This window comes from Ictidomys tridecemlineatus, chromosome 10, assembly GCF_052094955.1.
Source record: "Ictidomys tridecemlineatus isolate mIctTri1 chromosome 10, mIctTri1.hap1, whole genome shotgun sequence".
Lineage (NCBI taxonomy): Eukaryota > Metazoa > Chordata > Mammalia > Rodentia > Sciuridae > Ictidomys > Ictidomys tridecemlineatus.
Window position 1 is genome coordinate 31,952,835 of NC_135486.1, and position 21,823 is coordinate 31,974,657.

The 21,823-nt window shown below is 47.2% G+C and overlaps 1 protein-coding gene across 5 annotated transcripts in view; it reads left to right on the plus strand.

The window, feature by feature from the left end:
* The first annotated feature begins 731 nt into the window (after nucleotides 1-731).
* The window catches only part of Atp2b4 (ATPase plasma membrane Ca2+ transporting 4), a 93,511-nt gene continuing 72,419 nt past the window's right edge, over nucleotides 732-21,823 (plus strand). For 3 of the 5 annotated variants that reach the window (XM_013360792.4, XM_040277991.2, XM_021729849.3), the window contains exon 1: nucleotides 733-1,153. The gene's annotated coding sequence lies outside the window, so the exon portion shown is untranslated. Of the gene's footprint in view, nucleotides 1,154-21,823 lie in introns of all 5 variants that reach the window. The other 2 variants (XM_005330316.5, XM_040277992.2) reach the window with 1 other exon arrangement.

A 21,823-nucleotide genomic window follows, 5' to 3' on the forward strand; every position in this document is an offset into this window, starting at 1 on the left:
TAACCACAGGTGTAACCTTGGGCGAGTCACTCAATCCTCAATTTCCTCAACTATGAAATTAGGATAATAATAAGTACCTTTCAAGATTGCCATGAGGATTGGAAATGATACTGTAGCTACAAAGGTTTGGGTGCATAGCCCCCATACAGGAGAACTCAAAAGCAGGCCAGCCATTCTATGCACTAGGGTGCCTTGGTGGCAACAGGGGCAAGAGCGAGCAAAATGTGACCTGTGTGCGAAATGTGGGTGAGGAGGAGTGTGTGAGCATCCAAAGCAATTCCTTCCCCTACGTCAAAGAGCTCCCTAGTCTGGCAGGGGTAGAAGGCTGGGCGGGGATGGTATAAGCGATCACAGATACCTTGGGTTTCTTGGTCCTGGGTATAAATGAGTAAGAGGTTGAGAGGCCGGTAAGAGCTGCAGGAAGCCAAGGGCCTGCAGACGCTTCCTTTATTTCCCCTCCACGTAGCAACGGTTGAATACCGCCACCCACATCCACTCCCCACCTCCTCACCCCACCTCACCCTACTCTGCGCTCCTTTCAACAAGTGAGAGCAAGCGCAGGAGGAAACCCCAAGAGAGAAGAGGATTCCTCCCCGTCCCCTTCCCATTCCCCCTTAACACAACCCAGGAAGCAGCCGCAGCGCGGAACCACCAGGCCACCTTAACAGGCGAGTAATGGTCTGGCCGGGCGCCAAGCCCCACCTCCGCCCGGCTCCCGCTCCTCCCCTTTCTCCCCCTGCACTGCTCCGAGAGAGCCGGGGAGCCCGAGACTGGCCCGAGGTGGCTGGAGCTGTTGCCATGACAAGCATTTTCTTAAGAAAGCTCCGCTGTTGAGACCATCCAAAGCTGGGGGTGGGGAGGGGGCAGGAACTTCCTGGGGAACCATCCCTCCGAAGACGGCAAGATCAGAGACGCCCGCCCAGCTCCCTGCACCCATTTTCTTCCAAGAAGGTCCCTCTCATTGGAAGGGCTTGGGGAGGAGACCCAGCCCACTCCTCGGCCGTAGCTGGAAAGGCAAGAGCGCGAGGCCAGCATCTCTAGCTTGGTTGCCACTTTGGGGAGACCGGTGGGTGGTCACCCCGCCCAACCCGTCCATGGAAACCCGGAGGGAGAGTCCCGCTTGGAGAAACCTGGGTGTTTGCTAGAAAGAGAGGTAGGCTTGCGGAGAATGAATCGACTCGCGATTTGCAAACTTTGTTTCTTTCCTCCCGATGTCTTCTAAAACTCCCTGGATTTCTTCTTCCTAGTGTATTTCACGCGACTGGGTTTGGAGGTTTTTGTGTGTGTGTGTGTGTGTTTGTGTATGTGTGTGCGCGCGCGCGTGTGCACAGATTTGTCAAATACTGTATTCCTTTCTTATTCTCAGTTCATAAGAACCATATAAGCAAACAAGTGATTTCTTTTTCTTTTCCTAGTTCTTGTCATTCCTGGGGCGGCGTGGGGGGGGGGGTGGAGAGAGCTACAGAAAAATGAGGTACTGTCTTTTTCACACCCAAATTGAGCTCTTGGATAAAGCATTTGTTCCTCCCCATCCGTTCCTGCCCTCCCCCTCCCCCTTGGCTTGGGAATGAGACGCAGAATGGAAAACTATTGCAAAAATATTTTCCGCGTCTGTTCCCTTTCTCGAAAGCCCCAAAGAGAGAGAGAGAGAGAGAGAGAGAGAGAGAGAGAGAGAGAGAGAGAGAGAGAGAGAGAGAGAGAGAGAGAGAGAGAGAGAGAGAGAGAGAGAGAGAGAGAGAGAGAGAGAGAGAGAGAGAGAGAGCCGAGTAAGATATCTTCAACCGGAAGGAGGGGCTGCTAGGGGACCTGGGAGGGGGCACACTGGGGGGATGGGTGGAGGTAGGCTAGGAGAGGTTTTGGGGAGGGGGAGACCTGGGAGTGCACACATTCAGTTTTCTTGGCTTTGCAGAGAAACCTCAGCAGTTTCTCTCTGCCGCTTGCAAAACATCCTCAGACTTTCACGTCTATAATTAGCTGTGGAAAAAGCTGGGAGTTCCCTCGCACCGCTGTTGTTTGAGTGTGTGTAAGCGTCCAGAACCAACTGTATGAGTGTCTCTGAGGGCACCGCCCCACACATCTCTGTTCTCAAAAGAGAGGAAGGAGAAAGGGGCCGAGTTGAAAAGTTTTGTTTCAAGGCTGGAGACTGGGGAGCTAGCTGGTTGACAGTGGGCAATCAGTATCCGCAAGAGGGTCCCTGAGCACCTTGCTGAAGAGCTAGAAATTAAGGCTGGGATTGTCCTTTTACTCCCTCTCCTCTCACACACACTCACATACTTGGCTTCGCTGTTGGTGGAGGAGGCCGGCTGGCATCCTTCCCCAGGGCAAGATCAGCCTCACACTCTTCAATCTGTTCGAGTGTGCCCATTGCTCTCTTCCAGCTGGGTGTGGAGGGCACAGGAGAGGGCCAGCACATCCTGGGAGAGGAGTGGGCACTCCAGGGCCAGAGGCACCTCCCTCTTGGGCATTCCTGCCCGACTTACAATAACTTGCAGACATGATGCTGGCGCCTGCTGGCCTGGTAGGGGGAATGTCAGATGAAGAAATAGGCGGGCACTCAACTGTCGCTGTGGGCAGGGGAAAGGACAGTGGAGAGGGAGGGAAAATGAAATCCCATTTTGCAGTGCAGCTGCTGCCTCTTTGGGGTGGTATGTCTGACCAAGAGTCTTCAGATCCTCCCTATCCATCCTTGAGAACACCCTTCTGCCCCCCAGCTGCCCCTGTTTCTGACTTTTCCCGTTTGGAGGCCTCTTACAGCCTCCTCAGCTCTGGGTCTTCATTACTTGGAAAGAAGGGAGGAGACCAGGGTCATTCCAGGCTGGGATTCGAGATGCAGCAGGGCCTAGGGGTAAGGAGGGATTGGGTGGGGAGGGCTAAGGAGGAGGACTGCTGGATGCAGCTGTTTCTTGGCCAGGCTGTTGGTGAACTGGGTTACCCTCCTTGGCGGGGGTGGGGGGTGGGATGAGAGGGTGGCTGAGAAGCAGGCTCTGGAATGAGAGGTATGGTGGCAGCTGGGAAAGAGTGCCCTGGGAAGTGGGTCCTAGATCTGCAGCTGCCCCAGGGAGAACTGGGGAAGAAGCAAGCAGAAGATTTGGAGGGAAACCTACAAAGGGTCCAGGGAAGCAACAGGAATCAGTTTTCGTTTTTGAGGTGTTTGGTGACTGATCTGACTGCACCCCAAGACAAGACAGTTCTACTCTACCTATATTCTGATCCAGAGAGAATGTGGCCTTCCCCAGTGGGCCGGGGCCCCAAGACAGAACCAGGGCCCTTGTTTTGTAGGAAGGGTGTAGGGAGGAAACCTTTTCTTTGCTTCCCCTGGGGAGCCCCAATCCTGCCCGCCACCATCTTGCTGAGGTGCAACTCTGAAATCGCGCCCCTCCCATCGTGGGAGCCCATAATCCCACCATTCCTGCAGCGCTCTTCCTATTTTCAGTTCCCTGCCTAGTGGGTAGATTCTGGTAGATTTGGGGAGGGCTTCGCCATGAGAAGCACGTCCCCAGTTCGCGCGCACCAGGGGCTCCTGCTCCCGGGGTCCTGAGCCCTCGGTCACGGGCAGCGTGGGAAATGTGCTCCCGCAGCTCCGGCCTCCCTCCAGGGGGCTACAGGGCAGGATGGGTACTGCAGCAAACCCGAGGCTCCCTCCCTTCTCAGCTGCTTCCGCGGCCCCGCCCGATTGTCCGCCTCTCCCGCAGCTCGGCTCCACCCTCCCGGCTCTGCCCTAGTCTGTGTACTGGGTGCAGAATTTGCATTTAGAGCTGAGGAGCCGAGGCTTCCTGCCTCCTGGGTGCTGCGGAGCCTCAGTCCCTTCCCCCTCTATTTACCACCTCTCTGCCTCTGGTTTCAAGGTCAAGTTGAAGGAACACAACTTGCTGGCCCATCGGACTCCCTGTACCTAGCACAGTGCCTAAGGCACTTGGTTAAGGCTTGAAGGGGCAGTTTGGAGGAGCCTGGAAATCAGTCGCTGGGGGCGAGGCAGGAGAGGATGGGATGCCCTCTGGCTTTCAATTTCCCCTCTGCACCAGGAAAGCCCGCTCCCCACAGTTACGGTGGGAGTGAGTGGCACAGTGAAATTCGTCAGATTGCTGTGGTCTTTGATGTCAGAAGAGAAGTAAAATGGGAGGTGCAAGTTAAGGGGCAGAAGTAGAGCAGTTAGGATTTTCCCAAGGTGTGAGTACTGGAAGTGGTGTGTGGGGAGTGAAGGTCGCCTAATATTCTTCCCCATTCTCCTTTCTGGAAGGTCCTGAGAGTAAGGGGGAACTGGGACTGCTCAACCCAGCACTGCCCCAGTTCCCCAGCTCTGCCACCTGTCAGCAATTCAAACCTTCCTCAACAAACTCCCACAAGCTTCCATTTTTTTAATTTTTATTTTTTGTAGTATAGGGATCAAACCCAGGGCCTCCCACAATGCTAAGGCAAGGGCTTTACCTCTGAGCTCTATCTCTGGCCTTTTTACATTTTCTTTTCTTTTTCTTTATTATTTTTTTTCTTCCTTTGAGACAAGAACTTGATAAATTGCCTAACAACTCCATATGCTGCCCAGGATGGCCTTGAACTTGCTATCCTCCTGCTGCCACAACCTCTCTTTTCTCTTTCTCCAATGCTCTGGGCTTTGGACCCAGAACCCATATTAAGGGTTAGCATACCTATCTAGAGTAGAACATTCCAGATCCACTAAGCTCTGGAGGGAAATGAGGAATATGTTCATCCTTAGTCCTTAGGACTTAAGAATCATGCAGCAAAATTCCTCACCCTGGTCTGGATTTTCCCCAGAGGAATACTGGCTTTCAATTTCCATCTGCATTCTTTTCCCCCTAGGGTTCCCTCAGACCAGCCTCCCCATCCACCCCAGTGTCCTGGTCCTTGAAGGGCTATAATTCCTATCATCCCCAGTTGCTATTCGGGGGAGGAGGCAGTTAGAGAAAGGTAAAAATCTCTGGGTCCAGTCTAAGTGGGCTTTCTCCACTCATTTACCATTTTTTAATGAAAATATATACATATATATGATCGACATATAAAAATTATATTTATAGGTACCATGTGAAATTTAATATATGTACCCATCATAATGTTCAAACCAGGGAGAACATAACTCTCATTTATTTTCATTTCTTTGTGGTGAAAACATTGAATTTCATTTCTCCTCTTTCACTGTAACTTTATATCTGTTGGTCCATTTATCCTCATCTCACGCCGCACTCTTTCCACCCTTTGGTAACTATTATTCTGCCCTCAATTTCTAGAAGACAAACTTTTTTCAGATTCCAGATATGAGTGAGATCATATGGTATTTGTTTTACTGTGTTGGCTTGACAAAATGACTTCCAGTTCCTTCCTGTTTGTTGCAAATGACAGAATTTCATACTTTTTAAAGGCTGGATAGTATTCCACTGTGTATGCATACCAGTATTATCCCCTCATCAGCTGATGAACTCTGCGATTGTTGCCACATCTTGGCTATGGTGAATAGTGCTACAATAGACATGTGAGTGCAGATGTTTCTTTGACATACTGACTTCATTTCCTTTGGATGTATACCCACTGGTATATCACACGGTAGCTCTATTTTTAATTTTGTGCATGGGTACTTGGCATTGAACCTGAGATCTTACTCATACCAGGCAAGCTTTCTACCGCTGAACTACAGCCCAGCCCTATTTTTAAATTTTTGAGGAACCTCCGTATCATTTTTCCATAATGGTTTTATCATTTCCCCTTTTCTATAGGTCACAGGAATGGAGCAGGCCCTGTGGAATGTTCTGTATTCTGCTTCCTCTCCCAACACCTCTCTCTCTCTTTGTCTCCTCTTTCCTCTTTCCCTTGTGCAAGCCATTCTTGTTCCACTGACTTATTTCCTCTGCATATGTTAAAACAGAAAGGACAGGCTCTACTTCTGCCTCCAGCTTAAGCCAGTCCTGGTTCAATCCACAGGAACTTGGAGGAGGGAAGCCATCAGGACCTGGCTAGAGCCAGAGCCAAGGGCTGAGGGGGGCAGGGAAGGCAGTGGGTGTGTGTGTGATGGGGCTGGGAAAAGAGTCTGAGTACATCTCGCATGGAGGGATGGGGTCCCCTCCTCTGTTGTGTCTCCTCCTCTTCCTGCTCTAGTTCCCCCCTGGCTCAAGTTTTCAGCCTCATTACTTCTGCATACTAGTTTCCCAAGTTTTATGCACATATCTCTGAGATGCTTTGGGGAAGATGAATGAATATGAAATTAGTGAGAACACTTTCTTCTTGCCATCATATAAGGTGGGCAAAGGGGGTTTGCTGTGTTGTTTTTATTGGTAGATTAAGGACTTTCACTAGGTTCAAGGAAACTCAACCCAGGACACCTCATGCCGAAGTCTAGTGCAAAATCAAGTGCTAGGAATGCAAACCAGTGTAAGCTCTGTAGACAAGAAGACAGCAGTATCTAACAAAATGACATACACATTTACCCAACAGTCCTACTTCTAGGAATTTACCCCAAAGATACACAGTCACAAATAGAAAAAGATGTATGCATGTGGTGACATCCCCTCTCTCCACCAGTGATTGAACCCAAGGGCGCTTAACCACTGAGCCACATCCCTAGCACTTTTTAAATATTTAGAGACAGGGTCTCACTGAGTTGCTTAGGGCCTCACTTATTTGCTGAGGCTGGCTTTGAACTCACTGCCTCAGCCTCCTGAGCCACTGGGATTATAGGCTTGCACTTCTTGCACTTCTACACCCAGGTTTAAGATGTATTTGTAATAAGAAATCATGAGACGCTATCCAAATGCCCATTATTGAGGGATTGGTTGAATGAACAGTGGTGCAGCCAACAAAGTGAGGAGGATCCCTGTGAACTGATGTGACATAATTTCTAGGATATGTAATTAAACAAAAAGAGCAAAGTGCAGAAGAGTGTATATAGTAAGCCTCTTTTGGGGTGTGAAAGCTAGAGCAATAAGACACACAGAAGAAAGATAAACTGGAAATCAATTAAAATGGTTTCCTATGGGGGTGAATGGGAATGGAGTAGAGGAGACAGGGATGGAGTGGGAGTTTTCTATTATACTTGGTCAAACAGTTTTGATTAAAATATTTACATGGTTCAAAAAATAAATTAGATCCAAAAGAAAAAAAATAAATCATAACCCTGATCACAGCAGAAAGAATGACTATCCAAAAAACAAATTATGAAGGACAGAAAGAATTCAAGTAATTTTTAATCTTAATGTTCTGGTTATGTTCTTAATGGAATATATATTATTCTTAAAGGATTTGAAAAACTGCAAAGAACTTTACTTTGTAGGTATGTTATTGGTCATGGTATTGGTGTCATAAATTGGAAACTTATGAAGGTTTTGTTGGTATCGGTGTTTTTTCTTTATTTTTATTTAAAAAAAAAAACTCTTTTAGTTGTAGATGTCTTTATTTTATTGTGGTGCTAAGGATTGAACCCAGTACCTCTCATATGCTAGGCAAGCGCTCTACTGCTGAGCTACAGTCCCAGCCCTTGTTGTTGGTTTTTGTTTGTTTGTTGAGGCAGGGTCTCACTCTCTTGCCCAGGCTGACCTTGAACTCCTGAGCTCAAGTGATTCTCCTGCCTCAGCCTCCCAAGCGCTGACATACTGTCGGAGTGAGCCAACTTTTGCCCAAGTGGAAACTTTTTTGTTTATTGTAGAATAGATCAAATAAGTAACTACGTTGAAAGTTAGGCTTCTGGAAACAGGGTCTTACTGTGGAAGAAGAGAGATGTGTGTGTGTGGAATGGGGAAAGGAGAGGAAAAACTCCAAGGTTCTTTGTCTTCATGTGTCCGTCTACCAAAATGATCTAGAAGCAATGGTATACCTAGTACCTGGGTTTTTATTTCTAAGTACCCCTTCCCCCTAAAAGAAACCAGTGCTGGGCTGGGGATGTAGCTCAGTGGTAGAGCGCCTGCCTACCACAGCTCCTTGGAAAAACGCCTGATTCCAAGTCCAAGATTGCAATAGCACAGGGAACCATGTTATGCTAGAAAGCTAGAGCTTACTCGTGTCCGAGGACACAGAAGACAGCTTAATTGGGCTCCCACCAGGCAAATGTGGGACTCACTGAGCATCAGAAAAGATAAGGATGTAGCTTATAACACATTGAATAAAAAAGATAATATGAGTTTGGTCTGAGAATTAACACAGGGCAGGGAGGACACGGCCATGGTGGCCCACACGCCTGTAATCCCAGGGACTCAGGAGGCTGAGGCAGGAGTATCACAAGTTCGAGGCCAACTTGGGCAACTTACTGAGACTCTGTCTCAAAATAAAATAAAAAGGGCTGGAGATGAGGCTCAGTGGTAGAGGACCCCTAGGTTCAAGCCCCAGTACAACACCACACACACACACACACACACACACACACACACACACACACACACACCAGAGCTTCACGGGACAGGGGGAGCAGGGAGGGAAAACTTAACAGAAATGCCAGCTAATCAAATGTAGAAGTAATGACAGAGCTTTTAAAAGTTTAATCTAATTTTTTGGGCTGGAGTTGTGGCTCAATGGTTGAGCGCTTGCCTAGCACACGTGAGACACTAGGTTTGATTCTTAGCACCAAATAAAAATTAATAAAATAAAGACATTGTGTCCAACTACAGCTAAAAATATTTCTAAAAAAATAATTTTTAATTGGCAAACAATTGCACATATTTATGGAGTATTCAATGTGATATTTTGATATGTGTATACATTATAGAATGATTAAATCAAGAAAATTAACATGTCCATCACCTCACATATTTGTATGTGGTGCAGGAACATTTAAAGTCTGCTGTTGCCATTTTGAAATATGTCTTACGTTATTATTAGCTCTTGTTACCATGCTGTGTAATAGATCTCAAGAACTATTCCTTCTAACTGAAACTTTATGGCCAATTTCTCCCTATTTCTCCTGCCCCTGTCAGAATTTTAAAATTGACCAGTTTTCTTTTTCTTCCTCTCTCTCTCTTTTTTTTTTTTTTTGGTATTGGGGCCCTCACTACTGAGCCACATCCCCAGCCCTATTTTCATTTTATTTAGAGGCAGGGTCTCACGAGTTGCTTAGTGCCTCACTGTTGCTGAGGCTGGCTTTGAACTTGCGATTCTCCTGTCTCAGTCTCCCGAGCTGCTGAGATTACAGGCGTGCGTCACTGCACCCGGCTAAACTGACTAGTTTTCAGCCTCCGGTATAGTAACTGATTCACTGTAGGCTCACTAATGCATGATAAAAGTACTGGGTAAAGGTTGGTCTTTTTTGGAGGCAGGTACTGAAGATTGAACCCAGGGCACTTTACCACTGAGCTACATCCCCAGCCCTTTTTGTTTTTATTCAGAGACAGGGTTTCTCTAAATTGTTGAGGACCTAAGTTGCTGAGGCTGGCCTTAAATTTGTAACCCTCTTGCTTCATCCTCCCAAATCACTGGGATTACAGGTATGCACCACCACTGCCAGCATGCTTGATTTTTTTTTTGGGGGGGGGTGGTTACTTTTTACAAAAGGGGAAAAAAATCTATATTTACAACAAAGAGACCCAGTATTTTCTACCTTAACCAGGTGGAACCACCTGACAGTAGAGCCACCTTAAATCTTATAGTAAGAAGCTCAACCATACTGTCTGTGTTCTTGTCTGAAATGTTTATCCTGAAATTAATTATGAAGAGACAAAAGAGAAATCTAGAATGTGAGCCATTCTAAATATCAGCAATTCTTCAAAAAAAAAAAAAAGAAAAGAATGTCATAAAAATTGTGTGCTACAGGGGCAGGATGAGAGGCGGAAACTAATCTAGATTAAAAGAAACTAAAGAACTGGGCACAGTGGTGCAGGACTATAATCCCAATGACTCAGGAGATTGAGGCGGGAGGATCGCCAAGTTTAAGGCCAGACTCAGAAATTTAGCAAGGACCTGACTAAAAATAAAAAGGGTTGGGGATGCAGCTCAGTGATTGAAAGCCCCTGGGTTCAATCCCGAGTTCCAAAAAAAACAAAACCCGAAGAGACATTCTAGCCAAAAGTAATGCATAAACTTTAATTAGATCCTGGGGTTGGGGGGGGATATTGCAAAAGGCATCCTGGGATAGCCAGGATTTTGTGAGTATGTATGCACCACCATAGCATATATGTGTGTGTGTGTGTGTGTGTGTGTGTGTGTGTGTGTGTGTGTGTGTGTATGTGTTAGTTACTGGGAGATGGAACTCAGTGCATGCCAGGCCTCATGCATGCCAGGCAAGTGCTGTATGACTTAGCTACATCCCCAGCCCAGAAAATTTTTAATATAGTAACTAAATGGTATGTAATTATTTAGTTTTTTTAGGTATGACAACAGGAATATGGTTTTGTAGGGGAATATCCTTATTTCTAGAGATTATTTAGGAATAAAGTATCTGCAAGTTATTTTAAAAACGGTCCAGCAAAAATGTTTGTAGCTGGGCGTAATGGCGCATGCCCATAATCCCAGCAACTAATTCCAAGTTCTAGGACAGCCTGGGAAACTCAGCAAGACTCTGTCTCAAAATAAAAATAAAAAGGTCTTGGTTTGTAGCTCGGTGGTAGAGCACTCCTGGGTTCAATCCCTGGTACTGTTAAAAAAAACAAATAAATTAAAAAGGTATGTGTATAAATACACGTGTACCAAGAGAGAGGGCAGTGGTAGCAATTGGTGAATCTAAGTGAAGAGTCTGTAGTTGTTTATTTTATCTTTTTTTTTTTTCAACATTTCGGGTTTGACATTTGTCACATACTAAGATAGGGAGAGAAGGCCTAGATTTCTGGCTCCTCTCACCTGTCTCCAGACCCTCAACCAGCAGGAGCATCTGTCGTAAGCTCTGAGCTGCTAAGAGTCCTCTCAGAGCACACAGAGGAATTTTCCTGAGATGGTGGTAGCCCATAGGGTGTCTTCCCTTCCTTCTTCCTGCCCCATGCAGGAAGAGTGGGCCAGCTGGGCTGGGACAGTGCATGGCGGGCATTTACCCACTCTGTCATGGATGAGGAAAGGAAGCCTAGGAACTGAGGCCTTCCAGAATCATCCACCTACCTTTTGAGGCGTAACAGGAGAAATGCACCAGCAGCCCAGAAGTAGTTAATGACCAGTCTTTGGTGTCCCTTTTGGAATTCTTTGAGTCTGAAGGAACCTGGTGGTGCCTGCCTGGACCCTTCCTGCCTGGGTTAAGCAAGGCCTCTGAGGTCCCCCTTTGGCATACCTAGCTGCACTGTCAGTGACCCAGAGGTCCTGGCTCTGGAGAGAGCTCAAGTTTCCCAGGGCTGCTCTACCTCTTTCTCTCTCTCCTTCTCATCCCCCCTCATCCCCCGACCCTTCTCCTCTCTCTCTGGAAACCTTGGGCTGGGCCTGGCATGACTCAGGACTCTTCACACAGGAGAGGGCTATTGATCCTTCAGTCAGTTGTCAGGGACCCTAATAGAGCAGGATCCATGAATTTGGAAAAGCGGTGGACAGGGAGAGCGAAGGTCTAGGAGGAGATTTTGTGGCTTTTGCCTGACGAATGACCTTGATATCTCTGGGCCTTCATCTCTCTCACTGTACCATGAAACAAAGTTTTTGGCGTATAACCATTTCTCTCTGATCAAGACCCTCTTCTATTGAAGACAAAAGTGTAAGATGCCCAAATCTTTCATCATAGAGTCTAGCACCATGTAACAACCTCCAGCAAAGTTCAGTCTTCTATCCAATATGACCAAAAGAGACCAAAATGGATCTGTCTTTGGACAGAGGTTTTAGGTTCCCCACCTCCCCCTGCGTGGAACTTCATGTAAGAAGTACTTACTCAATACCTTCCAGGACCATGATTCTGCTATGTCCTAAGCCAGAAACTTAAAAAAAAAAAATGGCTAGAGGTTGAAGTCCAGAACTTTTAGGGACTTTACTGTCTTCTAGGGAACATGACCCTTCAAGGAGTTATTAGATTGAGCCATATGAAATTGCCAGAGTGCAACCACTTTTGACCTACAAAAGGCAATTTCATATGGTTCAACCTGATGTTAATAGTATTAGACATTGAGAATCAGGGACTGCAGTCAATTCTGTGAGCTGGGGAGGCTAGGTTTTTATCTGAATGGTGGGTTGGGTTAAGAGAAATTTGGTAAAGCTGCCAACTGGCAGTCCAGCTTGCTCTCCTCCCTCTCCATTCAGACTTTGGGTCCTGGAGGTGGACATATTGGGAAGCCCTGTCCAGACTCCCATTGACATTCTCATGTTAGCCTTCCTGAAGCTGGCCAGGGTGGCTGCCCCTGGGTAGAGAGGACTGTTCCTGTCTTGAATGCACTATCCATCTATTCGGGACTATTCCTGAACTGAATGCCTAGATTCACATCTCTGCAGCTGAGGATGGAGGAAATTTTAAGGAAACAGGAAACACCCAACCCATTCTTCCTCCTGTCTAGTGATAGACAAGAATAGGAACGCATGCTTGGCACAGGGACCATGACCAGGTGATGGTGGGGAGCTCCTGAAGGAATGAATGGCTGGGAGTGGAAGAGGTGTTCCTGGGGGGTGGGGTGGGGATCAGAATTTGGCAGGTTTTAACTGGAAATGATTCTTGGAGGAGGTGATCAAATACAAAACAGGATTTGAAGGGAGAAAGGATGGCTGAGATAGTGGAGTGGGGGGAGACAGGAGGAAGGGGTGTGCTCCTGCAACCCGACTGCTTGAGGACAGGGTAGGGAATCGGCTGCCCTGGCAGGTGAGGAGGCTGTCTGCTCCCACCCGCTGGACCGCCTCCAGCCTTGTCTGAGCCAGCGCTGGTGTCGCGGGCGGGATGGCATCTGGCCGCAGCGGTGGTTTGCTGCCTGCCTGCTTTCCTGGCGCCCATGGACCATTAGGATGATTTTTGATGTTTCCTCCCTGCCGTCTGCACGACAGCCTTCCTCGTGGGGAGCACGGGTAGGACATCTGTTAGGATGCGAGGACAGGCTCAGCTGGCATCCCAACTTCTGGGAGCTTGCTGACCTTGTATAGGGAGGCGGGTCACCAGGCTTTGTCTGGGGGCAGCTCATCTGATTGAGCCACACAGCATGTGAGGTGGACAGAGTTGAGGAACTGTTCCAATTTCCTTCTTTCACGACTGAGAAAACAGAAACCTAGAGACTTGCCCAGGACACTGGGCCAGTTTGAGGCAAAGCTGAGGCTACAGCCCAGTTCCCTCTCTCCATATCTGACAGGGTGGTCCACCCCACCAGTGCACCATCCTTCCCCACGCAACAGGGAGAACCGTTCCTGACCCTAGAGATGATGTTCCAGACGCGGTGAGGTTGGGTGCTAGGAGGGCTTGGGAAGAAGGATGCTAGAGCCCATGGAGCTGCTGTGCTGTGGTTGCTGATGTTACAATCAAGGTCATTAGCACTAAAGAAAATGCAAAGGAGAAGCACTCTTGGCACCGCCCTTGTCCCAGGGTAGCTCCTAATGGAGCTGGGTTTCTCCTTTCCACAGCTCCTCCGGCCCTATGCGCACATACGCACCCGCGCGCACACACATGCGCACACACGCGCGCGCACACACACATGGGCCTGGAGCTGGGAAAAGCAGGGTAATTTCGAGGGGAAGCTGAAGTCCTGGGGACAGGTGGGCAGAGCTTTCCCCTTGCCTGGGACTCCCTGGCCCTGCCCTTTCCTCAGGGCGTGGCTCCTCTGAAGGGAAGTTCAGAGGAAGTGCCGTGGGGGAGGGAAAGCACGCCAATCTCCGTTTATTCCTTGGCATGGACTACACCAGGTTGGCTTCTGAGCTCTGATTTGGGGTCTGAGTCAACAAGGCAGAACCACTCTATGGTGACGACACAGGTCGATTTTATTGCCAACGACAATCTGTCATTCATTTGCTTGTTCATCTATTCATTTATTCATTCAACCAACATGAAGTGAGTACAGACCATATGGCAGCCACTATGTTAGGGGGTGAGGAGAAGCCGTATCCAGGAGACAGGGAGGAGTTAAGAATCCCTGACCTTCACCTCGGAAAAGCTTTTCCGGAGCTGGGGACCCACACAGCAAGACCTGACTATGGCAGTGTTCCAAGAAATGTCCCTGTTTCCCTGGAGAGCACTTTTGACCCCTGACTTCAGGAAGGTAAGGCACGTCTGAGCTGGGAAGGGGCGTCAGACCCCATTGCGAGGCAGCCCTGGAGTTGCCGATGAGTGGGCCAGGGCGTGGTGTTGAGGCGGATGTTTATCTGCCTGGTAGATGCAGTCCTCGGGTTGGCACCCAGTGCTGCCTGACTCTACAAGCCCCGCACATGCACATCTGGAGCCTCTGACTCTGACGGAGCAGAGACATCACATCGCTGGGATCCAGATGGTACCCAGGAACAAAAACATGAACTTGCAGGGAAACCCTCAGTTTCTCTTCCAACCCTTGCTTCCCACTTCAGCCCCTCCCAGAGGCAGTGTGATACTCGGTCTGTTTTTCCTTCCATAAAATGTGTATAACGCCATCTTTCCTTATGTGCCCTGTCGTGTTGTGACAGACAGATGAGACGTTGTAGGTGAAAGCATCAACACTGAAGTGCTAGATATATGTGCAGCTTGTCCCCACTGTTTCTATCCCCTGTCTCCTCTGCCCAACCCCTCGACCACTCTCTACTGCGCCCTTCTCTGTTGACTGTTCACTCTAGATCCTGCTCTGGCCCCGTCCTCCTTCCCTGCCTAGATCAAGACCTAAAACATTTGATGCATCTCACATAGTGATCACAACAGTAGACGTGATAATCCGAGGCCAGTGTTCGTTAGTTATATGCTTGGTGTTAAACTTGGATGATCTCATTTAATATTTCTAGCCAGCAAAGGAGCCAGTACTAGTAGTCTTCATGTTATAGAATAATCAAGATTTTCATAGAACAAGAGGCCAAGAAGCAACCCTGGTCTAGCCTATTTGTGGATTTCCTCTTTGCATTGCTCGGTGACTAGTGACAAGAATATGAAGAGATTCGACAGCTTTTATTGAATGTCGACTTAATGCCAACTGCTTTCAAATTATGTCACAACAACCACCTTCTGAGACAGGTACAGGATTTGTCTTAGGAACCAGCTGGTAAGAATAGAAGCTTACTCAAAATAGCAGGTGTCACAAGTATGAGAGGGCTTTGTAAGAAGGCTGCCGGGACACTGGGTGCCGAGGTACACACCTATAATCCCAGCAACTGGGGAGGCCGAGGCAGAAGGATCGCAAATCCGGCCAGCCTCAGCAATTTACTGAGAAGCTGTCTCAAAAAATTTGAAAGGACAGAGGGTGTAGCTCAATCAGAAAGCTCTTCTGGGTTCAATCCCTAGCACCAAAAACAAACAAACAAACAAACAAAAGGCTGCAAGGAAATTTTGTAGCACTTACGCAATGAGGAATATAGCCCTCCATGAGCTATGCCTTCTCCCAGGGGCTCAGCACACCCCTTTCAAAACAGGGCCCTTGTGCCTACATTCACAGGACCCAAGCCACAAGCTTCTGCCATCTCTGTAGCCTTTCTGCCTAATTCTCCAAAGTAAATTAACTCCATCTTTCAGTCCAAATATCAAGAGATGCTGATTCCAGCGTAGAATTGCCATCCACCCAGCTCCTGTTATCTGGGTAGAGCCCAGTCAGACGTGGCCACCCAGACCTCTCTGTTCCCCAGGGGCCATGCTGGGCAGGTGTTTCTAGATGGTAAATGCCTTGACCTTAGATGGATTCAAATTCATCTTTGCTCATCAGCACACCAATCTCTCTCTAGGACAAAGGTTACCCTAGTTGAAGCCGCTAAATAAGAGGACACATGAGTTGTTCCAGAATCTGTGGGTTCTAGTAGGTTTAGAAACTAATATCAGAAATTTTCAAACCCTGCTCTGTGCTAGGCATTTTATGTTCATTTTGTCTTTAATCCTGATATACTGCTGTTAACACAATACTATGTAATGGTCCCCATTTTACAGATACGAAAACTAGTACTGGAGGCTGAGGTAGGAGGATCACAAGTTTGAGGCCAGCCTCAACAATTTAGCAAGGCACTCTCTCAAAAAATAAAAAGGGCTGGGGATGCTTCTCAATGGCAGAGTATACCTGGGTTTCATCACTAATATTGCAAAAAATGAAACAACAACAAAAACCTATTGAGTTAAACCAGGCACTATGGTGTGAGCCTTTAATCCTGCTACTTGAGAGGCTGAAGTAAGAGGATCACAAATTCAATTGTGATCTGGGAAATTAATAAGACCCTGTCTTAAAGTAAAATGAAAAAGAGGTACAGAGGTAGCTCAGTGGTAGAGTGCTTGCCTACATATGTGAGACCATGGGTTCAATCCCCAATACCACACACACACAAAAAAAATTTTGTTGAGTGGATTTTGCTTTAGTGACTTCTGCACTTAGAGCTCCCCAAAGTCAAAGAGAAAAGGATTGTTCACTAGGCCTTGGAAAATGGCCCATTGAAATCAGTGGGGTAACCCTCTGGCTGTGCTTCTGGTCTCTAACCCCCAAAGGCTACTTAAATGGAGAATGGTAGGAACCATCCCTCAAAGTGGAAAAGTCTAAAGGAAAGTATGACCCTCCATCCCTGTTTCCTGTTTTGTACATCGACCCAGAACACTTGGCCTTGTAAGGGAAGCAGATGAAGGGAGATTTCCCTAACACTGGAAAATTTACTGGGGCTAGGAAATAGGATAGGGAGGTCCTATATTGATAGAAAAAAGAATGCTAATTTCCACTGGCTTTTCAGCCCTGAGGGTCAGAGTTTACCAGATCCTGAATCCTCTTCAGTGCCTTTCTCTACAACAATTCCCTGTGTCCCAAATCGCCCAGTTGGCCTTCTCAATAGCAGCAGCTACAGTTACATAAGAGCACAGGTACAGGGAGTCGGGGGTAAGAGTTCAAGCTGTGTGACCACGGGCAAATTAAAGAGTGATACCTGTCCTGAGAGTATCATAGCTGCTCATCAAATTCTGGTTTTTCCTCGCCTGTCCCACAGTGTCTCCCTTCTCCATCAATCTTGGCATCAGCCTGCCCACCTGCTTCCTGCTTCACCTCTCGGCTCAGTGCATTTATAAAATGGCCATAACCCATTGTTCCCCAGTAACTGAAAGGCTGAGGGGCCCCAGCCTCCTGCAATTCGCACTGGAGACTCCATTATTCCCATGTGACAGGTTACCCACTTGGTGCCACCTTTAGGGTTTTGCTTGATATTTAAGCAAGTAGAGACCTGGCATAATCAGGTGCAGTGGAGAAATACCACCATCTCACATTGTTTGCTCCTGCCCTGTGTTTTTCTCCCAGGAGTGGGTGCTGTAAGAGCTGATGTTGGGAAATTTCTTGTTGATGGAGGGAGTCGGACTAGGTGACAATACACTCTTTACTTTCGAAGAAGCCATGATGGCCCAAGGGAGCTATCACTGTATGCGTCCAGCTACCGCTGGAGTTGAGCTTACTACTGGATAAATGGGCAGGAAAGTACCACACTGGATCCTCCCTTGCTTCCTCTGGTACATCCACAGACACTAGCTCCATGAAGTTGCAGCTTGGCCAAGACAATACAGGAATCTTTTTTTGTCTTTGCTGTGCTGGAAGGGGCTTTGGTGTTGGGCTCTATCTTGCTCTTATTTCCTGTGGATCACACACTCCAGACTTCTTGGAGTGGGGGCCATTCTACAGTCCTTGCCCAGTTTCTCAGGCACAGCATCCAGCATTGGGAGATGCTTTCACAGGAAGTGACGTACAAAGAGGTGAATATTAGTTGAGAGTTCATGTGAACAGGCTATAGCAGCATGGTTGCTGGGATGCAGCATTTCCCCCAAGCCCACTCAGCCTGTGAGTTACTTGAAAGTAGGAGCAGTGCCTTAGTCATATCTGTGTACCCCGTGTTTAACACTATCTTCAGCTTATAGAAAGATGATCAGCTAAGGATGGATGGATGGGTAGATGGATGGATGGATAGATGGATGGATGGATAGATGGATGGATGAATAAAAAGTAGAAAATTTTCTTTTAAATTGAGTAAAGTTTAGCCACTTTCTTCCCAGGGTCCCCATCCCTATTCAAGACCTCATCAACTCATGAGCCTGAATATTTGTAAATGACAGGCAGGGTGGTCTATAGAACAAGTTCTAGACTGAAAGTTGGAAGACCTGGGATATGAGCCATTTAAGTTGCTCTATCATCTTTGGGAACTCACTGAACTTCTTTCTTTGCATTTCAGTTTATTCATGTATAAAATGAATAGTTTGGGTTAAATGCTCTTCAAGGACATTTCAACTCTAAAATTCTCTGCTTCCTCCTACCCAAACAACCGTGCAGGTTAATTATAGTTGGTTACCAAAATTTAAAAGTAAGAAGGTTTCACATTGAAATCCAGATTTCTTGCTTCTTTCCCAAAATCAGAAGCCCTGACGATATCAGCCTACCTTTTTTCCATGGCAACGGTCAGCAGGAGCTAAGTAACTGCTGTCCCATTCAAATAGGCATGGAATTTCTCCTGTGCCACAGTCCCCTCTACTGTGGCTTAGTGCGCAGTCCACTTTATTTATTTCTGGCTTTTGCCTGGTCACTGTGGCATTTGATTGTGCAGATCTAGAATGGGGAAAATAAAATTCTGAAGGGCAGAGTTTAGAGTACCTGGGAACAGTTCACAGCCCAGGGGCCAGTTCTCTTGCTTAACAGGGAGAGTCTTCCTGGGAAGCTGGTAACAGGGCTAGGGCAAGAAATGGCAGTCAGTGACCTGGGAGACTTTGCTTTGGGACTTGGCCTCCCAGAAGTATTGAACCCTTGTCTGAGGAAACTCTGCCTTCAGCTCTCCCCTTCCTCAGATCCATGATGGACACTTGGGAGGTCCCCTGTGACTTCCCTGTGTAACTTTCTGTGGTTGCTTCTCCAGAATGGAGAGGAGGGCTTGGGCTCCATTGGAGAACCGTGGAAGTAATCCCTTTCTTTCTGGTATCTAACCTCCTCATAGGTCTTTGGCGCAAAACAGGCCAGGCTGCTGAAAAGGTCAGACTGCTTCTAATCAACGTGATGAGATCCAGGATCTCAGCTACCCTGGGATCAGTGAAGCGCACATTCCCCAGTTAATTTGCTCAGCTTCTCCTCTGCACCTGTTTCTGTAAACAGTTGCTTTTCAGAGCTTCCTGTGCTGGCCCGGTTTAAGCCAGGGCTGTTTCTCACTGAGCTCCTTATCATCCCGTCTGCACCCATCTGCACCCTCTGCACCAAGGCTCCTGATACCCTAAGCAGCCAGAATATCCCCTGCCGACCCCACCCAAAGAGTCTTCTCTTCCTATTTTCTGGACTGTGAGCTTTTCTTGCACCTGTTGCTGTGGAGTGTGATCACTTGTTCTGTGGTCTGATCCAACGAGTTTTGTGGGGTTGGTTTGTTTCTTAATAGATCATCCAGAGCTGGGGATCTAGTTCAATGGTAGAGTGAGCATTTAGCATGCACAGGGTCGCAGGTTCAATCCCCAGCACTGAAAGAATGAAACAAAACCAAACCAAAAAACCATCATCTGTGTTTTCTTTCATCAACTGTGCATTTCTCATTTCTTGTGATCATTGCACCTTATTGGACACCCTGCCCCTCTAGTATTTCTCCCTATTCATCTGAACATGGACACATCTAAACCCCACTTTCCTTTATAGTTATATTTGTTCCAGTTACTTTCAGAGACACTACATTTCCAGGAGGGTTTTTGTTATTTTCTAAGTATCCTTTATTGCAAATGGTGAATTTTTAGCAAAGTGGTTCTTTGTCTTTTTAAGGATATTACTTTTCCCCTGAGTATAAAAGTAATACATAAAAATATCCAACATTTACTGAGCACTTACTATATATCAGCTGCCAGATGCTAAAATCACACGACCTCATTTCCTCCTCCTGACAACCCTATATGGAAGGTGTCATTCCTGTCCTCCCTTTCAAAAAAAGAAACCAAGACTCAGAGAGATAAAATACTTCACCCAAGTTCCCACGGCTAGTAAGTGGGAATGTGGAATTCAAACCATGCCTTTCAGACTCTGGAGCTGAGCTTTGTACAGCTCTGACCCGAGATCATCCTAGAGAGTCTGAGAAATTCAGAAATGCGTAGAGAAAAATAAAATTCTATCAGCCCAGAGATAAAACTGTTACTATGTGAGTGTATTTTCATTTATTATTTTAGATGTGTGAGAAAATACGTGTGTGTGTGTGTGTGTGTGTGTGTGTGTGTGTGTGTGTAGAAACAGGGTCTAGCTATGTTGCACAGGCTGGCCATAAACTCCTGGGCTCAACCAGTCCTCCTGCCTCAGTCTCCCAACAAACTGGGACTACAGGCACATGCCACCATGCCTGCTTAGTGTGTGAGTGTGTTTGGTACAAGAGCTCAAACCCATGACTTTGCACATCCTACATCATACAACCACTCTACCACTGAGCTACATCACAGCACTTTTAATTTTTTATTTTGAGGTAGAGACTGGCCAAGTTGCCCAGTCTGGCAAAGTTGCCTGGGCTGGCCTCAAACTTGTGATCCTCCTGCCTCAGCGTCCCAAGTAACTGAGCTTATAAGAGTACACCTCTGTCCCCTGCAGTATGTGCGTTTTTGGAACATAAGTGGGAACACATTGAATATGCAGCTATTGATTTCATCTTTTCCCTACCCAATGCTTTGCTATGAGCATTTGCCAATATTATAAGGAATCGATCACAAATCAGTCCCAAGCATGATCCAGTGGATCCAACAATAGAAGAAACTAGAGGCAAAAAGGTCAGTGTGGCTTAAGAAGGGAAATACTGATGGGAATGCCTGCAGCTTATGCTTGAAAGCTGGCGTCTGGAGCCAGCCTGGGCGGGTACAGAGGTGTGGGCCTGGGATGGCAGATCAGAGAGGCAGGAAGGCTTAGAACTCTTGGGTTGCCTTTGGGAAGTTTTTTCCACCCTCCCTATTTCAGGATCCCACATGAAGGTGTGAGAAGGTGAGCAGGCCAGCTTGTGTTTGAAGTGCAAATTAAAAGCCCAAAGTGGCTTTTCCATAGGCCCAGCTCAAGGCCAGGCTTTTTGGAAGAAGATGTGGCAAACCCTAAATAAAGCTCCCCATAAACCTGCAAGTGGCATTGTTCATTACCGATAGAGAGGTCAGCTCCTCCTGATGGGTTTGAAGTCTCACACTGGCCTTGGAGAGAACAGTGAGCTTTCCTCTTTAACCTTTACGTGTAAATGTATAGACAGGCTAAGTGTAGTTCATCTACAGCAAAGTTTAAAGAAAAGAAACTTTAAAAAAAAATTCAACAATACAGCAGGGAGGAACAGAGAGAAAAGAGTTAGGGAGATTGGGAGGCTGACAGCAGCCATTATTGTCTAGCAAATGTAGGCCTGAGGGTGGACAGTCAGGCAGACCTGTGATTGCAGTACCTACTTTATACCCCAGCAGTTCGCATGCTTCAGAATAACAAACTGGGGTGCCAACTCTTGGAGGGAGATTGTGCCAACTGACTGCTATAAATTCAAGAGTGGCAAAGAGTCCTGGTGTCCTTTAAGAGTGATACAGGCTTGTCCTAGCAATGTTGGTACATGTTCAATACAGGAGCAAGGGTTGGGACATGAATTCTTGGGTCCATCCATAAACTGGCACCACCTTGCTGTCTGCTCCCTGGCCCATAAAGAGGTTTACTCCTCCACTTCCTTCCTTCCAGAGCATTGGGGGGAGGGGTAGCGGAGGAAGGAGTACCAGGGATTGAACCCAGGGGTGCTTAACCACTGAGCCACATCCCTAGCCCTGTTTGTTTGTTTGTTTGGAGACAGGGTCTCACTGAGTTGCTTAGGGCTTTGCTAAGTTGCTGAGGCTGACTTTCAACTCACCATCCTCCTGTCTCAGCCTCTTGAGAGCTTGAGCTAATGAGATTACAGATGTGTG